The 14,537-nt window shown below is 37.3% G+C and overlaps 1 non-coding gene across 1 annotated transcript; it reads right to left on the bottom strand.

Annotated features, from left to right (window-relative positions):
* Positions 1–355: 355 nt before the first annotated feature.
* LOC145609816 (small nucleolar RNA R71) lies at positions 356–461 on the bottom strand. Its single transcript, XR_014106102.1, has one exon. It is a non-coding gene; the product is annotated as a small nucleolar RNA R71 (small nucleolar RNA).
* Between the last annotated feature and the right edge of the window lie 14,076 nt (positions 462–14,537).

The raw sequence follows: 14,537 nt of genomic DNA, 5'->3' as shown, positions 1-14,537 counted from the left end.
GAATTGGGAGTGCCCGGTGCATATAGGTTCGAGAGCGGCATAGCTCCACCTACAACACCGGCAAACGATTTTGAAATTAGGCCGGCAATGATCACCCTAATTGAGAGGAGACAATATAGTGGGGCTAAGAATGAGAGCCCATTGAACCATCTTAAGGAGTTTGAAAAATATTGCAACACAATCAAGGTTAATGGAGCGTCTCAAGAGTTTATCCGCCTTAAGTTGTTTCCTTTCTCCCTCATAGGAAGGTCTTTGGAATGGCTAGACAAAGAGGTGAAGCCCAATTCATTGAGAACGTGGGATGATGTCACTAAAGCTTTCTTGTCCCGTTTCTATCCTCAAAAGAAAACGGCGGAGGCAAGGGCTTTAATTCAAGGGTTCAAGCAAAAGCCAAATGAGAGTCTTTATGAAGCATGGGAAAGATTCAAGGAGTAACAAAGAGAATGTCCTTACCACGGAATTCCAACATATCAAGTGATCCAAATCTTCTATGGTGGTTTGAGTCCTCAAGGCAAATCATGTCTTGATGGAGGGGTCGTTGGTCCTATCATGAACAAGACCGAAGAAGAAGTTGTGGACATAATAGAGGATGTAGTGACTTACTATAGAGATTGGCAAGATGGGGAAAGAGATTCTTCAAGCAAGCAATCTTCGTTGTATTCGGTGGACCATCTTAATGCCATCAACAATCTTTCCTCTCAAATGACAAACTTGGGAATGGAGATGACCGCAATCAAAGCCAAGTTGGAGAGTGTTTCTTCCTCTTCTCAAGCTTCAAATCTTCCCTCCCAATTTAAGGGGAGAGGTACTTCTTCTAACTCTCAAATCCCTTCTACTTCACATAATATGCCTATGGGATGTTTGTTTTGTGATGCATGTGGATCATATGATCATGATTCTAGCAATTGCAATACTGAATGTGTTGATGAGTTTGATAACAATGAGTGTGAGCATGTGAATTTTGTGTCAAACAACAATGTTCAAAGGTTTGATAATCAAAGAGGCCAATGGAATAGGAATTACCAAAACCAAGGCAATTTTGACAACTATAATCATGGTGGTGGTTATAGGAACCAAGGGAATCAAAGTTCTCGTGGTAACCATAATAACCAAGGTTATAGTGGCCAAAATCAAAGCCAAAATTATGGTAATCAAAACCAAGGCTATGGTAATCAAAACCAAGGTTATGGAAATCATAACCAAGGTAATGGTAACCATAATCAAGGTGGTGGTAACCATAATCAAGGTTATGGTCAAAATCAAAATAGGGGTACTTGGAACAATCAAGGAAGGGGCAATTTTCAAAACAATGCTCAAAGAGGTCCCCCACCCGGATTTGTTCCAAAGACTCAAGGTGAAAATTCCTATTCACAACCTTCTTCTCCTAGGACTAATTTGGAGGAATTGATTGATAATCAAACCAAGATCATTAACACCTATATGGCGGTTAGTGATAAGAAATTCAATGAAATGATGACTCACAATAAGATGCTTGAGACTCAAATAACCCAACTAGCAAACACTCTTAAGGATTATGCTAGTCCTTCATCTTTACCTTCCCAAGGTGTTGAACCAAAGAAGCCCGTGTACTCTATTGCCACTAGTGGTGGGAATGACTTTAGTGAGGGAGTTTCTTGTTCAAAGGAGGGAGAAGATGAGAGTGGTGCTATGGAGAATGAAGTTGAGAGGGTTGAGTCTAAGGAAATTTATTGTGAGGATGAAAAAAAAGAAGAAAGTGTTGTTGAAAAGATGTGTGAGGTAGAGAGATTTCCCGATCTACCATACCCCCAAAAATTTTTGAGATTCAAAATGGATGAGCAATTTGGGAAGTTCCTTGAAGTTCTTAAGGAAGTCCATGATTCCACACCCTTTATCGAGCCAATTCCCGAAATGCCTAAGTACTCCAAGTTTCTTAGGGAGATACTAGAGGAGAAGGAAGATTTTGATGAGGGAAGTTCGGTGGAAGGAGGGAAGTGTTTTAGTGCTCTTGTCCATGGTGAGCTTCCGGAGAAAATGGAGGATCCGGGAAATTTTTCAATTCCTTGCAAGATCAAGAAGATGGTGTTTGAGAATGCTTTGTGTGATCTAGGGGCTAGTGTGAGTATTATGCCCTATTCGGTTTTCAAGAGGCTTGATCTAGGTGAGCTTCAACCATCTAATATAACACTTCAATTAGCCGATCGCTCTATTAAGCTTCCTAAGGGGAGAATTGATGATGTCCCTCTAAAGATTGGAGAGTTTGTCTTTCCCGTAGATTTTGTGGTTTTGGAGATTGAGGAAGATGAGCATATTCTAATCATTGTAGGGAGACCTTTCTTAGCCACCTCGGGAGCCTTAATAGATGTGAAGGGAGGCCGAATCACTTTGAGATGTGGAAAGTTAGAAGAGAGTTTTAAGTTGAAACCAATGCATGAGTCCTTATCTTGTGTGCAAGATATAGCATGTGCTAGTCTTTTGAGAATGTTGATGATGTTTGTGCAAGTTTTGATGATGTTAGTGAAGAAGAAATTGTAATTCCAAAGCTAAGGGATGGGAAAGAAATTGAGATTCCAAATTGGTTCAAGCTTAATTATCAAGATGAAGAGAAAGCTTCCATGGTTAAGGATGTTGAAGTCAAGCCGAAGAAAAAGGCCCGTGATTCGAAGAAATCAAGAAAAAGAAATAAATTGAGAAAAGAGAAGGATGAATTTGAAAAGAATTTTGTGAAGGTTTCATCAAGCAACAATGAGAAGTTGCTCAAAATTGAAGAAGATTATGCTCTTTCAACTACCTTGAAGAAGGTGGTGTTCTTTGACCCTCCATGATTTGGAGAAAGAGTCGAGCATAGGACCTTAAGCAAGCGCTTCCCGGGAGGCAACCCGGAGTTTCTAACTTTTCCTTTTGATTTTTGAATTTTCTTATTTTTTTTCTTTTAGTACTTTGTCTTTTCTTTCACTTTTCTACTTGATTGGATTTTTAGGATGAATTTTGCGGGATTAGATTTCTACAAGAATGCATGGTGAATGGAAGGTGTTCGTGGCACATATCATATTTTGTTCGATTCTAATCGAAATTTGAGGTAAAAGGGGTAAGAATTTTAGAGAGGTAAGATAGGAAATTCATGTTTTGAAAGTTGGAGGAAATTGATACTTAGTGAATTTTTGTGGTGAGCACATGAATTTTCAACTTTGAGATCTTTGAAAATGATTTTAGCTACTGCCTATGGTGTTCCTCATCACCATCATGATTCATGTGCGCACCCAAATAGGCAGTAAGTATCAAAAATATGAGAAAAAGGAAGAATTGGAGACGCATAGTGTGTGCGGCCGCACACGAGGCTTGTGCGGGCGCACAGCCTGCGTGTGCGAGCGCACAGCCTGCGTGTGCGGGCGCACCAGCAACAGGTGCGGTCGCACACCTGCTGCCGTCCTCCTTCTTATTCTCCTCCTTCTTCTTCTTCTTCTCATTCCTTCATTCCTCCTTCTCCAAGCTCACGAAAACCCCCTCAAACCCTCCTCTTGTGTGCACCTCTAAACCCCTTATTCACCATCAAAAATCTCTCAAATCTTCACTAGAATCACTCCATTTTCACTCAAAATCACTCACAAACCTTCCTACACTCAAAATTCCTCACAAATTGACCCAAATTTCACTCACTCTCTCTCCTACTCTTGGTGGCCGAAGTTGGGGCTTTTGTTTGGGTTCGAAATTGGTGGCTCAAATTTGGTTAATCTTTCTTCTTTTATGGTATAATCACTAATCCTTTCTTTAATTTTGCCAATTATATCATAATTTTGCATAGATTGAAAATTTGTATGAGCATGAATGGTGTAGTATTGGTTTTGTGATTTTTGATGCTTGATCTTGATATTGGTTGTGATTTTGTGATGTTTATTGATTGATTTTGCATAACATTGTATTGTTTGTTGATTTTGTAGTGATTCTCATCATTTTTGGTTGATATATTGTGAGTTGGATTTTTGAAAATTGGGTAGTTTGTTGTGATTGTTGGTATTGGTCTTGTGGTTGCTCTTGAATTGTTTGAAAGAAGTTTTTCTTGGATTGTTGGTGTTGTTGATTGGTTTGGAATTGGTTTTGATTTGAAGGGAGTGTGAAATTGAAGTTTGGTGAATTTGGTAGTAAGTGGTGATTTTGGGTGTGGTGTTCTTGGTTCATTGGTTTTGCTTATTGATCATTGTTGGTGACCTTTCTCAACCTCTCAAACATGTCTAAATACATAAAGAAACTCACCAAGAAAAGAAAAACCGATGTTGTCATCGATGAACCTCGCCTTAGTACCTCCTCAAGGCTAAGTACATCCTCTAGGCCAAGTACTTCCAACCCTTCTTCCTCTCAAACACGACCTCCAACCTCTCTCCCCAAAAAGAAAAATTTCAATAATGAGCAAAAGACCTTCTACCAACTGTTGAAGGAAGAGAGAACCCTCAAACAAACCACCATTATTTCCAGCCCGACATGGTAAAATTGGGGATAGATGATGATGTGCGGTCTTTGCTCTTGAACCTTCGATTGGGTTCCTTCATCAACAACGCCTATCGCACCTACAAGGAGCCTACATTGGAATTCTTGGCTACCTTGGAGCTTGTGCCCGTGGGAGGGGTATATCGGGTGCGATTCCAAATATTCAACCATGTCTTCGATCATTCCTTGGAAGAGTTCAACGCGACATTGGACTTTGATCTCCATGGGGATATTTTGAACGTTGAACACTATATCTTCCCGGAGTACGACCACAACTCATGGTGGAAAGACATCTCGGGTGGTAACGAGTTCATCACCAATAGGGCTAAGATTTCATCGGTGTACCAACCTTGCCTTAGGGTTGTGCACCGCCTTTTGGGCTATGTGGTGTTCCCTAAACAAGAGTTGGGGAAATTGAGCAAGTTGGAGCTCTAAGTCTTGTGGTTGTCTACCCGCCCGGAGTATGTGGGCCGGTTGAACTTGGGGTATATCTTTGCCCAATATTGTGTGGATCTTCGTGGCCGGAGTTCGGGAGAGATCCCATGCGGGGGCATGGTGACTAGGCTCTTGACTCGCCTTCGCCTTGATGCATATCTTCCCTTTTGTAAGGAGATTAGGGATAGCACCTCCCTCTACCTTGACTTGCAACAATTGGGTCAAATTCAATTCATCTCCAAGAGCTATAGTGAAGGGAGATATGAGTGGCTAAGGGGCAATGAGCATTGGTGCTATTTTCCTAACCCCGGCTTGACTTCTTTGGCCCGGATCGCCAACAATGTGTGGCATGTCCCTAAGTCCTTTCGGCATCCTAACTTCGACTCCGATGAGGATGAGGAAGATGATGTTGAAGAACAACAACAACAACCACAACAACAACAAATTCCACAACAACAAGTTCCTCAAGAACAAGAACAAGAAGGGAAACATGCTTATGCCAACGCCGATTATAAGGCTCTTAGTGAGCAAATGAGTGGATTGAAAATCCACTTGGATGGCATGTATGATCAAGACTTTGGGGCTATCTATGAGCAATTGAGAGGTATTCAAGAAATGCAACAAGGTATGTTTGCTCAACGACAACAAATCTATGATGCGGAAGTTGACCATGGGAACATTACTCCCCCGGTTAACTATCCGTATTTCCCGCCCCAACAAGGTCCTCTACCTTCGTATGGGCATCCATATTGGTCGGGGCCTTCCAACCCCGATACCGAGCGTCGCTACTATCCGGATGAGCATGGTAACTATGATTACAAGGCTCCGAGTGGTAGTGACTATAGTGGTGATCCTTACTACCCCCATGTCCATCCCAACCACCCCTTCGAACTTACCTTGCCCGATAACTTCACCCCTCTTGCTTCTTGGCAACAAGATTTTTTCAAGGGGCATTATGGGTGGCCCGAGGGGTACACCGGAGGATGGGAGCCTTACCCTCATCCCTTCGATGACCCCGAGCGCAACATGGACCCCAATGGGGCCGGGCCGAGTGGTAGTGGTAGTGGTGGTGGTGATGGTAGTAGTCATTAGTTCCCTTTTGCTTTTCATGCTTTTTGCCTCCATCCCTTATATTTTTGATGCTTGTTTTGTTTTGCTTGGGATGTTGAGATGTATTTTTATCTAGCTTGGGGGAACTAATGATTTGCTCGGTGAGCAATATTTGTTGTTGTGTACATACCTTAGTTGTTTGCATGCACTACTAGAAAAATATTTATTTGCTGCTATTAATTTGCTGCATTTCTAGCAAAACGCCGCAAATTAAAATGAGTTTTACATGTACATAAATCAAAATTATTGATTTGAAGGGGTTTTTCATAAGATACGCTGCAAATAAATAATATCCACTTTTACCCTAAACCCTCTCATCCTTACTGCTTAATTCATTTTAGTCTCTCTCCCTCTTCCAACCTTCGTCTGCTTCAAAGTTCAACCACCACCTCACTCTCTACAACCATCACCGCTTACCATCTCCACAACCGGTCGTCGCCCTTTTTCACCTTCAAATTTGTTCACCGTTGCACTCTCCACAACTCGCCTCACTATCAATTCACCTTTTTCACCGTCGCTCTTTTTTGTGGTAAATTGTTATTGTCGTAGCCTTCCTTTCACTCACGCACTACCAAAGGTAATAATGCTAGAAATTATCTCTATAATTGAGAAAGAATTTTTATTTGGGTAGTGTTTTGGTTATTTATATTTGCCCTAATTTATGTTTAATTATATGACATGTAAATTGGTGTTTGTAACTGTTTAAAATTGTTTGAAACTCTTTAGTTGATTAGTTCTTGCTTTAATTGATTAGTTTTTGCTTCAAATGATTAGTTCAGAGGTAGTTTATAAGTATTCCTATTAGTTAATGCAATTGCATGTGCTATGTAGTTCTTTCGCCCATTTTGGTTTGTAATTTGCTGTATTTTTCGAGATTATGGTTGACATATGAAGGTCTCTTTTTTCTCCTTTTTCTCATTTTTTTCATTTTTATTTATGAGGAAAGTGTAAGTTAGGTTGTAAATCAAGTATTTAATGCATATGCTACTCTTTCATGACATGAAAATCTCACTGAAATACTGAATGGGCTTGACTTTTCTTAAGCTTGTATGCTAAAATTTTTGTCATTATCATGTTATTTATTTGCTGATGGCCAATTTGTGCTGCAAGATTCAGAATTATGATGAAAAGTGTGTATTGTTGGAATGGCTCACAAAAATGTCAAGGTAATGCTAATGCATTTTACTAAATAATTTGATTGTTTATTCTTAATCAACTTTAACCTCAAATTAATGAAAATTAATGGCTCACAGAAGTGTTTTTTTTTACTAGGCTTAGGGTACATCAGGGACAAGAGGGAAATGACTCAATGCTTGATAATGTGATTAATCGCTTAATTTGTCTCTCTTATGAATGTGGGATAATTATCTATGCCGTATGATTTAGATTTGTAAATTTTCTAGATTTTATTAAGTCATATTGATTGTAGTGTTGTCTTGGGGTTTTATATGTGAAGTTGTGAACCTTATGTTTGAATGGCTGTGAGGTTGTGGAATGGACATAGATATGTAGAAAAAAGTAATTGGCATTCTAATGAGGTTAAAATTTTCGTTAAGTGGTAGGATTTGATGAGAATTGTGAACATAAATGGGAAGTTATTTAATGCTTACTTTTTATGTTTTGGAATAGTTAAGCATAGGAATGGTTCTAATATCTTATAAATTTCTTTATTATAATATACCTGAAGTGTAATTTCAATTTGATTTAATTTTTTTTTAATTGTTTTGGAAGCAATCATGCTGCTAATCTGCTACTGTTGATTTCATGACTCAATGGTTTCAGTTCTTTAAGGGTTTTTTGTCTTCCAGATCCTGCTATTGCGACTGCTGACCAAGCAAACAGAGAGGAAGCTAATTCTTAATCAGTTTTTGTGGGTAATGTGAGTATTTTTTTTCCTATTACCAGTTTCATAGATTATCAAGACACATTTTCTGATTTTCATGATATAGCTTTTGTGATGCATACTTGATGTACTTGCAATCATACAATGTGTGATTGTAACTTATTAGGTTAATTATACATGTGCTTGACTGTATTGTGTTGTTATTAGCTTATTCGTATGTTCATATGTTGCCAATGTTTTTGTGCGCTCATGATATCCTCACTGACCATACAAACCCCTCCTCACAATTGGAGGTGTTATCCATAGATCAGGGATGTTGCACTATTTGAGGCTTGAGGGTGGATAGGCAACTAGGCAGTACATCCCAACTATGAATGACATCTGCAGAAATCTGTTTTGACTGCCTGACTAGCTAGGAATAGTATAGATATGCTCCTATCGCACATAGGTCTCTAATGGGGGCATCTTGTATATATATCCAGCTTAGTTGATAATCAAAAGCTTTATGCTATAGGTGATAGTTTCTTTTGTATTATTGTTATTGTTATTATGTGACTCAATTGTTATTAGGTGATAGTCAAAACCTATGTGACTCAATTGTTGTCTAAATGCCATTATTTTTTATAAGTATATAAGTGAAGTATTATTGTCATTTTTATTGTTATTATTTAAATTACTTTGATGACTTACTATATACATTGTATCATGTTCATAGGTTTGCACGTCTTTAAATGAAGATCCTTACACCGATGGTGATATTGAAGAAGTGCGGAACATATGGGCCTCATTTTTCACTAATTATTGTGTATGATCATAGTTGTTTAAAAATATTTTGTGTTTTGTTTTGGATTGATATATGTACGTACAAAATTGAATCAAACATTATATAATATATATTTTGATAATCTAATTTCAGTTAATCAAAGTATTATGTCCATAAAGTTCAGGAATACAGGTCCTTCATGAGTATATTACACATAAACTATGGAGGTGCTGCTGAAATTTTGTTTCATTCATTATTTATTACCAAATAATAGTATTTACAAAAAAAAAAATAAAAAAAAAATTATTAATTAGCTGCAGGTGTTGCACATAAAGCGCAGCAAATAATTCATTATTTTATTGGTGGAAATTATTTATTTGCGGGGGTTTAAATAGATGACCGCTGCAAATAAATACATTGATTTGTTACAGTTGGTACCGCAGCAAATCAATTGATTGATTTGCTGCCCTGACGTTTGCTGCCACCTCAAAAATGCAGCAAAATAATGATTTTTAACCGCTGCAAATAAATGTTTTTCTAGTAGTGATGCTTATTTTTGTTCCTCTTGTTTGATTTCCTCATTTTCTTGATCTCTAGGCTACCTTCCTTGTAGCTAGCTTGCTTGCCCTATTTGTTTGGATGCTTGTTGTTTGTGATGATGCTTTGCTTGAGACGTTGTTGTTGTTGATCCCTATTATCCAAATCCCTTCAATCCAAAACCCTTTGATCCATATCCCTTGAATCCAAATCTTGTAGTTTAGTGTAGTTCTTTAGTTAGTTTAGACTTTCTTGCTTTCTTAGTTTCATTTCTTTTATTCTTTTTATTCTTTGATTAGTTTAGCTTTTATTTCCTTTAGTTGTATATACTTTTTGCTTAGTTTAGTTTCTTTTTATTTGTTGTTTTCTTTTCTTTGTTTTGAAGTTACTAACCATTTTCTTTGTTCATAGTTTCTTTTATTTCTTTTTCTCACTTGGTTTCTTGAAGAAGCTTTTGGATATGGAATGCAACGAGGTGGTTTCTACTTGCTTCGTTTATTTTTGCTAAGCTTGGAAGCCCGGTGAGACCTTTCTTATTTTTCTCTTTATTTTTCTTTGGTTGCATAGAATAGGATTAGTTTAGGGGAAGTTGAATGGTTCGAGGATGGATGCTTGTTAACACGTAATGTGTTTGGGATCGATGACGTTGATGTCGATCGATCACTTGTTTGTCGATTGGGATTCTTATGTGTTTAACTTGCTTTCTAGTCCATTTCATACTATTTCTCCTATTTTTCCTTTTCTATGTCTCCATTTCTCTTCTTTTATTTTCTTTTACTTTCCTTTTCTTTTACTTTCTTTTATTTTTCTTTTTCCTCTTATTTTTGATGTGATTTTGAGGCTTTATTTTTCATTTTTCTTATGAAATGAACTTTGTACATTGGTCTTGTCTTTTGCATGATTTTCTTCCTAGGTGGTAAAGGTATGCACGGTTTGAGACTATGTTCGGTTGACTCTAGGATAGGTGTATGCTAGGGTAGTTGGTTTGAACTAGGAGGATCATGAAGCCGGATTCTACTTGTTTGTGGCATGTTGGTAGTTGCTCCCTATAGTCGATTTGACACCATTAGTGAGTTTTTGCCACAACCTTGTGAGGTTACTTGTTTTTCTAGCCTTCAACATTCTTTGTATGAGCGGCGTGGATCCTTGACTATGCAAACCTAATCTAATAAAGCTTGATGTATGATTCTTAAACCCGAGACCGAACTATCTAGGAAGGACAAAGGCACATTTTTCGGGGTTATATTTTTCATTTTTGTTATATTTTGTTATTTTCTTTATTTTTGGGTTTACATTTGCTTTCTTGCAACCATTTGAGCCTTATCCCTTCTTTTCAAGCCACATCTTTAGTTATTTGACCTTTTGTTTCATTTTCTACTTTTCTTGGCTTTTTTGAAGCATAATGATCATTTGAGATGGAGTTTGTGGTGGATGAGTTGGAATTTTGGTTTCTATGAATGCAAGTTTGTGATATCATTTTCTTTGTGAATAATGGCAAATATTTGTGAAAAAGCCGTCCTACTTCATAAAAGGCATGGACTAATAAGTTGCATATAGGAAAAGCCGTCCGAATTAAGTAAAAGGCAAGGACATTGTAAATTCGCAAAAAAAAAAAAAAAAAAAAAAAAAATTGAAAAAGTGGAAAAAGTCAAAAATATTTTGATGTATTCTTTTCTCCTTCTAAGCATTGAGGACAATGCTTCATTTTAGCTTGGGGGAGAAGCGTGTACGCTTTTTGTATATATTTCTTTGTGAGTATAGCTTCAAGTAAGCTTGGGGGTGTTGTTTTTGTTTGGTAATTTCTTGATTGTGGTGTTAAGGATTGATCACCCTTTTGCTTCACTTTTTAGGAAAATCACCAAATTTTAAATTTTAGCCTACCTTCACCCTTTATGTCTTACGTTACAACCTTTGGGAAAGACCTTTCGACCTAGATAGTTGAGTCACTATTCGGGGGAGGGCATCATGGGTCATTGCCTAAGGAAAGGGGATGCATAGTCGAGATTGTCGAGTAGCCTAAATAAATCTCTTTTTCCGGTTCCTTCGAGGAATCATTGGGATACTCACTAAGGGGAGATTTGAGACTAGTGGGGAGAACGCGGTAAGATTGTTTGGGATGAACGTGGATTGTGATGACTAGTTCCTATGCCTAGCATACCCTATGTTTCGATCAACCTTAGATATCTTGAAAAATGCATACCTTAACTACTTGAGAAAGATTGTCATTCATTTGCATTATAGTCTTTATGTTAGTTCATTTCGCAAAGGTTTGTTTTCATTTTCTTTTCCTTTCTTTTTATGGTTTGCCTCATTGATGTGTGGTGGAGAGTTATGGGTTAAACTCTTAGGATACCCTTACGAGACCTCACTCGTCCTCATAGGCGACTTTGGGGTTTAAAGGGCTTGTTGTAGCTAAAAACAACCGTGATTCCTACGACAGTGAGTCTTAGTGTATATTCTTATCTTGAGTCTTTCTTTTTCATTTTCAATAAATTTTTCATCCTTGATCTTTCTTGCTTTGTTTTGCTCGAGGACGAGCAAAAGTTTAACTTGGGGGAATTTGATGAGTGACATTTATGGCACTCATTTGGTCCCTTTTTGGATGAATTTTATTTCATTTTATTACTCTTTTCTTTAGTTTTCCTTAGTTTTATTCTTGTTTTCTTCATTTTATGCTTTTTGTAGTTAGTTTCTCTATTTTATGCATTTTCTAGTTTACTTGTTATTTTTCTATTTTACTTACTTTTTATCCTTTGTTTGTAGGTTGTGATTGATTGTCCAAGAATTCCCGAGCTTCCTCTCCATGATCTTTCATTGTTTTTCATGCCTAAAGCTTGTGCAAGGAGTTTCAAGTCAAAGGGGGATCCAAGGAGCATGCTCCAAGGCCTTGTATATGCCTTTCTCATGGCTCATATTCTTCAAGATTTCCAAGGAAGTTGTTGCCTACCTTGTCCTCCATCATCATCATCTAGGATGTGTGCACCACTTGAGCTAGGACGAAGAGAAGAGGATGTTATACCCAGTTTGGTGCGGGCGCACTCGGGGAGTGTGCGGCCGCACATTAGTCGAGTGCGGCCGCACACCTGGTGCGTGCGGGCGCACCTTTCTGGGTGTGTTCCCGTGCGCGCCACTCTCTCTCCTCCAAGCGGCCACACCAACGTGGGTCTATTTTTGGGCGTCAATACCGACCTCCTCTTTGTATATATAGTTATTTCCTTCTATTTTTGGATAAATTTTTAGATTAGAATTCATATAGTTAGTTTTTGATTAGAATTTTAGAGAGAGAAACTCAAGGATTGAAGAGAGAGAAACTCATGGTTTTTTGGTTGATTGTTCAAGAATTCTTCATTGTAATTGATCTTTGGATCAAAGTTTTGTAAGGATCTTCTTCTTGATTTCAATACAAGTTTGATTTTAGTTGATTTCATTTGTTTTCCATATTATTGTTGATTGATTGAAGTTTGTTTGATGATTGATTGAAGTTTAATTGAAGTTTTATTGATCGTTGATTTGATTGTTGATTTGATCTTTGATTTCAAATATGTTGATGATGAAATTATCTTGGTATGCTCTTTTGGATACATGATTGATCTTCCTTCATATCACTTGACTTAGTCGGTTTGACCTCCCAAATTACCATTCTCCATTACAATTACATGTGGATCCATTGCCCTAGTGTCTTTTAGATTGATTTCATACAAGTTCTTGCATCATTTGGCTCTAGCTCTAGTTTCCTTCATAAACCCCTTTATTTGACTTCGGAATAGCTTGACCTAGGCAATATACATTGGAACTCCATTCCTTTGGGTTCGACCTTGACTTACCACTACACTTTATAGGGGTTTGTTGAGTTACAAATTTTGTTTGATTGGGTGGGGTGGTAGCCTAACGACCTATCGTTCTTCATCCCATCATATTTTGATTATGATGATTCGTTTACGTAGTTTATAATCGAACTAATGGCATTACTTCTTATGAGGTTCGTCATTAGAAGTTCGCATTCCTTAATAGGACGTCATCAATATGTTTATTCTTAAACGTGCCTATTTTCGTGTTCATCATTATTTTTAGTTGTAATTGGTCAACCTTGATTTAAGAGTATTTACCTCTTCTATGGTTTAAACAAGAAAATCACGAGAACTCCACTTGGGATGATTGCCTCACACAAAAAAGAGAGAAATAGAACGAAAAAAAAAAAAAGAAATATCGTTCTTAAAAAAAAAAAGAGAGAGTATGATACAAAAAAAAATATTACTCCATAAAAAAAATAAAAAAAAAAGAAAATAATGAATGATAAAGCCGAGAAAATGATTTAATTATTTCTTAGATTTTACATTCCGAGGCCATCATTCTTTTTAAGCAAATAGTAATATATTATCCTTTAAAGACAAGCAATATGAGAATCATTAAAAAAAAAAAACGATATTGATACTATAGTATATTTGATCATTTTAAGGAGTGTGTTCGGGTCGATTAATATTTCTAAAAATTTGATGCGCGCTTTCAATCCAACTTTCTTCTCTTTCTCTTCTACCTTTTTCGAAAACAATTCATTTAAAGTAAAATCCTTAGATGATTACCTTGTTGAAGTCAACAGAAATCATGACATTCCATTAATGATTGCTCGTGAATTTTTTGACATTCTTCATCAACAAACTTGCTTAAAGTGAATTCGTATTACAAGGATTAAAAAAAAAAAAAAAAAGTAAAACAATCATTTTGACTTTGGTTCATTATTTGAATGTTTGGCAGAAAAGGTTTAAGTGAACGCGCTCAATTTCTCGTGACACACTTTACTAGGTCATATTCCACTTTCGCATACAAGTCCAATCTTGGGTGACAAAGCAGCATTGGAGAAACTTAGAGAGGAACTCCAAAACCTAAAGGCCCTACGAGAAGAAGAAGCCCAATTAAAGGCTCATAAAAAAAGCAGAAAAGGTTAAAATAAAAGCAGAGAAAGAAAAAGAAAACATTCTGCAAGAAAAAGCAAGAGTCGAAAAGTTAGAGGCCTTGGAGAAACTTGTCCTTCGAGCTAGCTCAGGGACTATGTACTTCAATTATGAGCTTACACCACAACCTAGTGGCAAGACTCTCCCAGAAAAGTTCTTGACTACGGATTTGCCAACCTTTAAGGTTACAAACAATCCTAGGACTCACTTAATGAGCTTTATTAGAATTATGGCATTGAAAGGGGTTGATCAAAGCCTTATGCATGTACTTTTCCTCTTTCATTGGACCCAACTGCTATATCATGGTTTTATAAACTCAATGCAAAACAAATTTCCACTTGGAGTGACGTTGTAAAAGCGTTTTTAACCTAATATGGAGATAACATCGAGCTCACGACTACCTTGCGCGATCTTGAATTGCTTAAGCAAGGGGAAAAAG

Source organism: Chenopodium album, chromosome 23 (genome assembly GCF_948465745.1).
Source record: "Chenopodium album chromosome 23, dcCheAlbu1.1, whole genome shotgun sequence".
NCBI lineage: Eukaryota > Viridiplantae > Streptophyta > Magnoliopsida > Caryophyllales > Amaranthaceae > Chenopodium > Chenopodium album.
The sequence above is the reverse complement of the archived record's forward strand: the minus strand, read 5'-3'. Positions and strand labels throughout refer to the sequence as shown.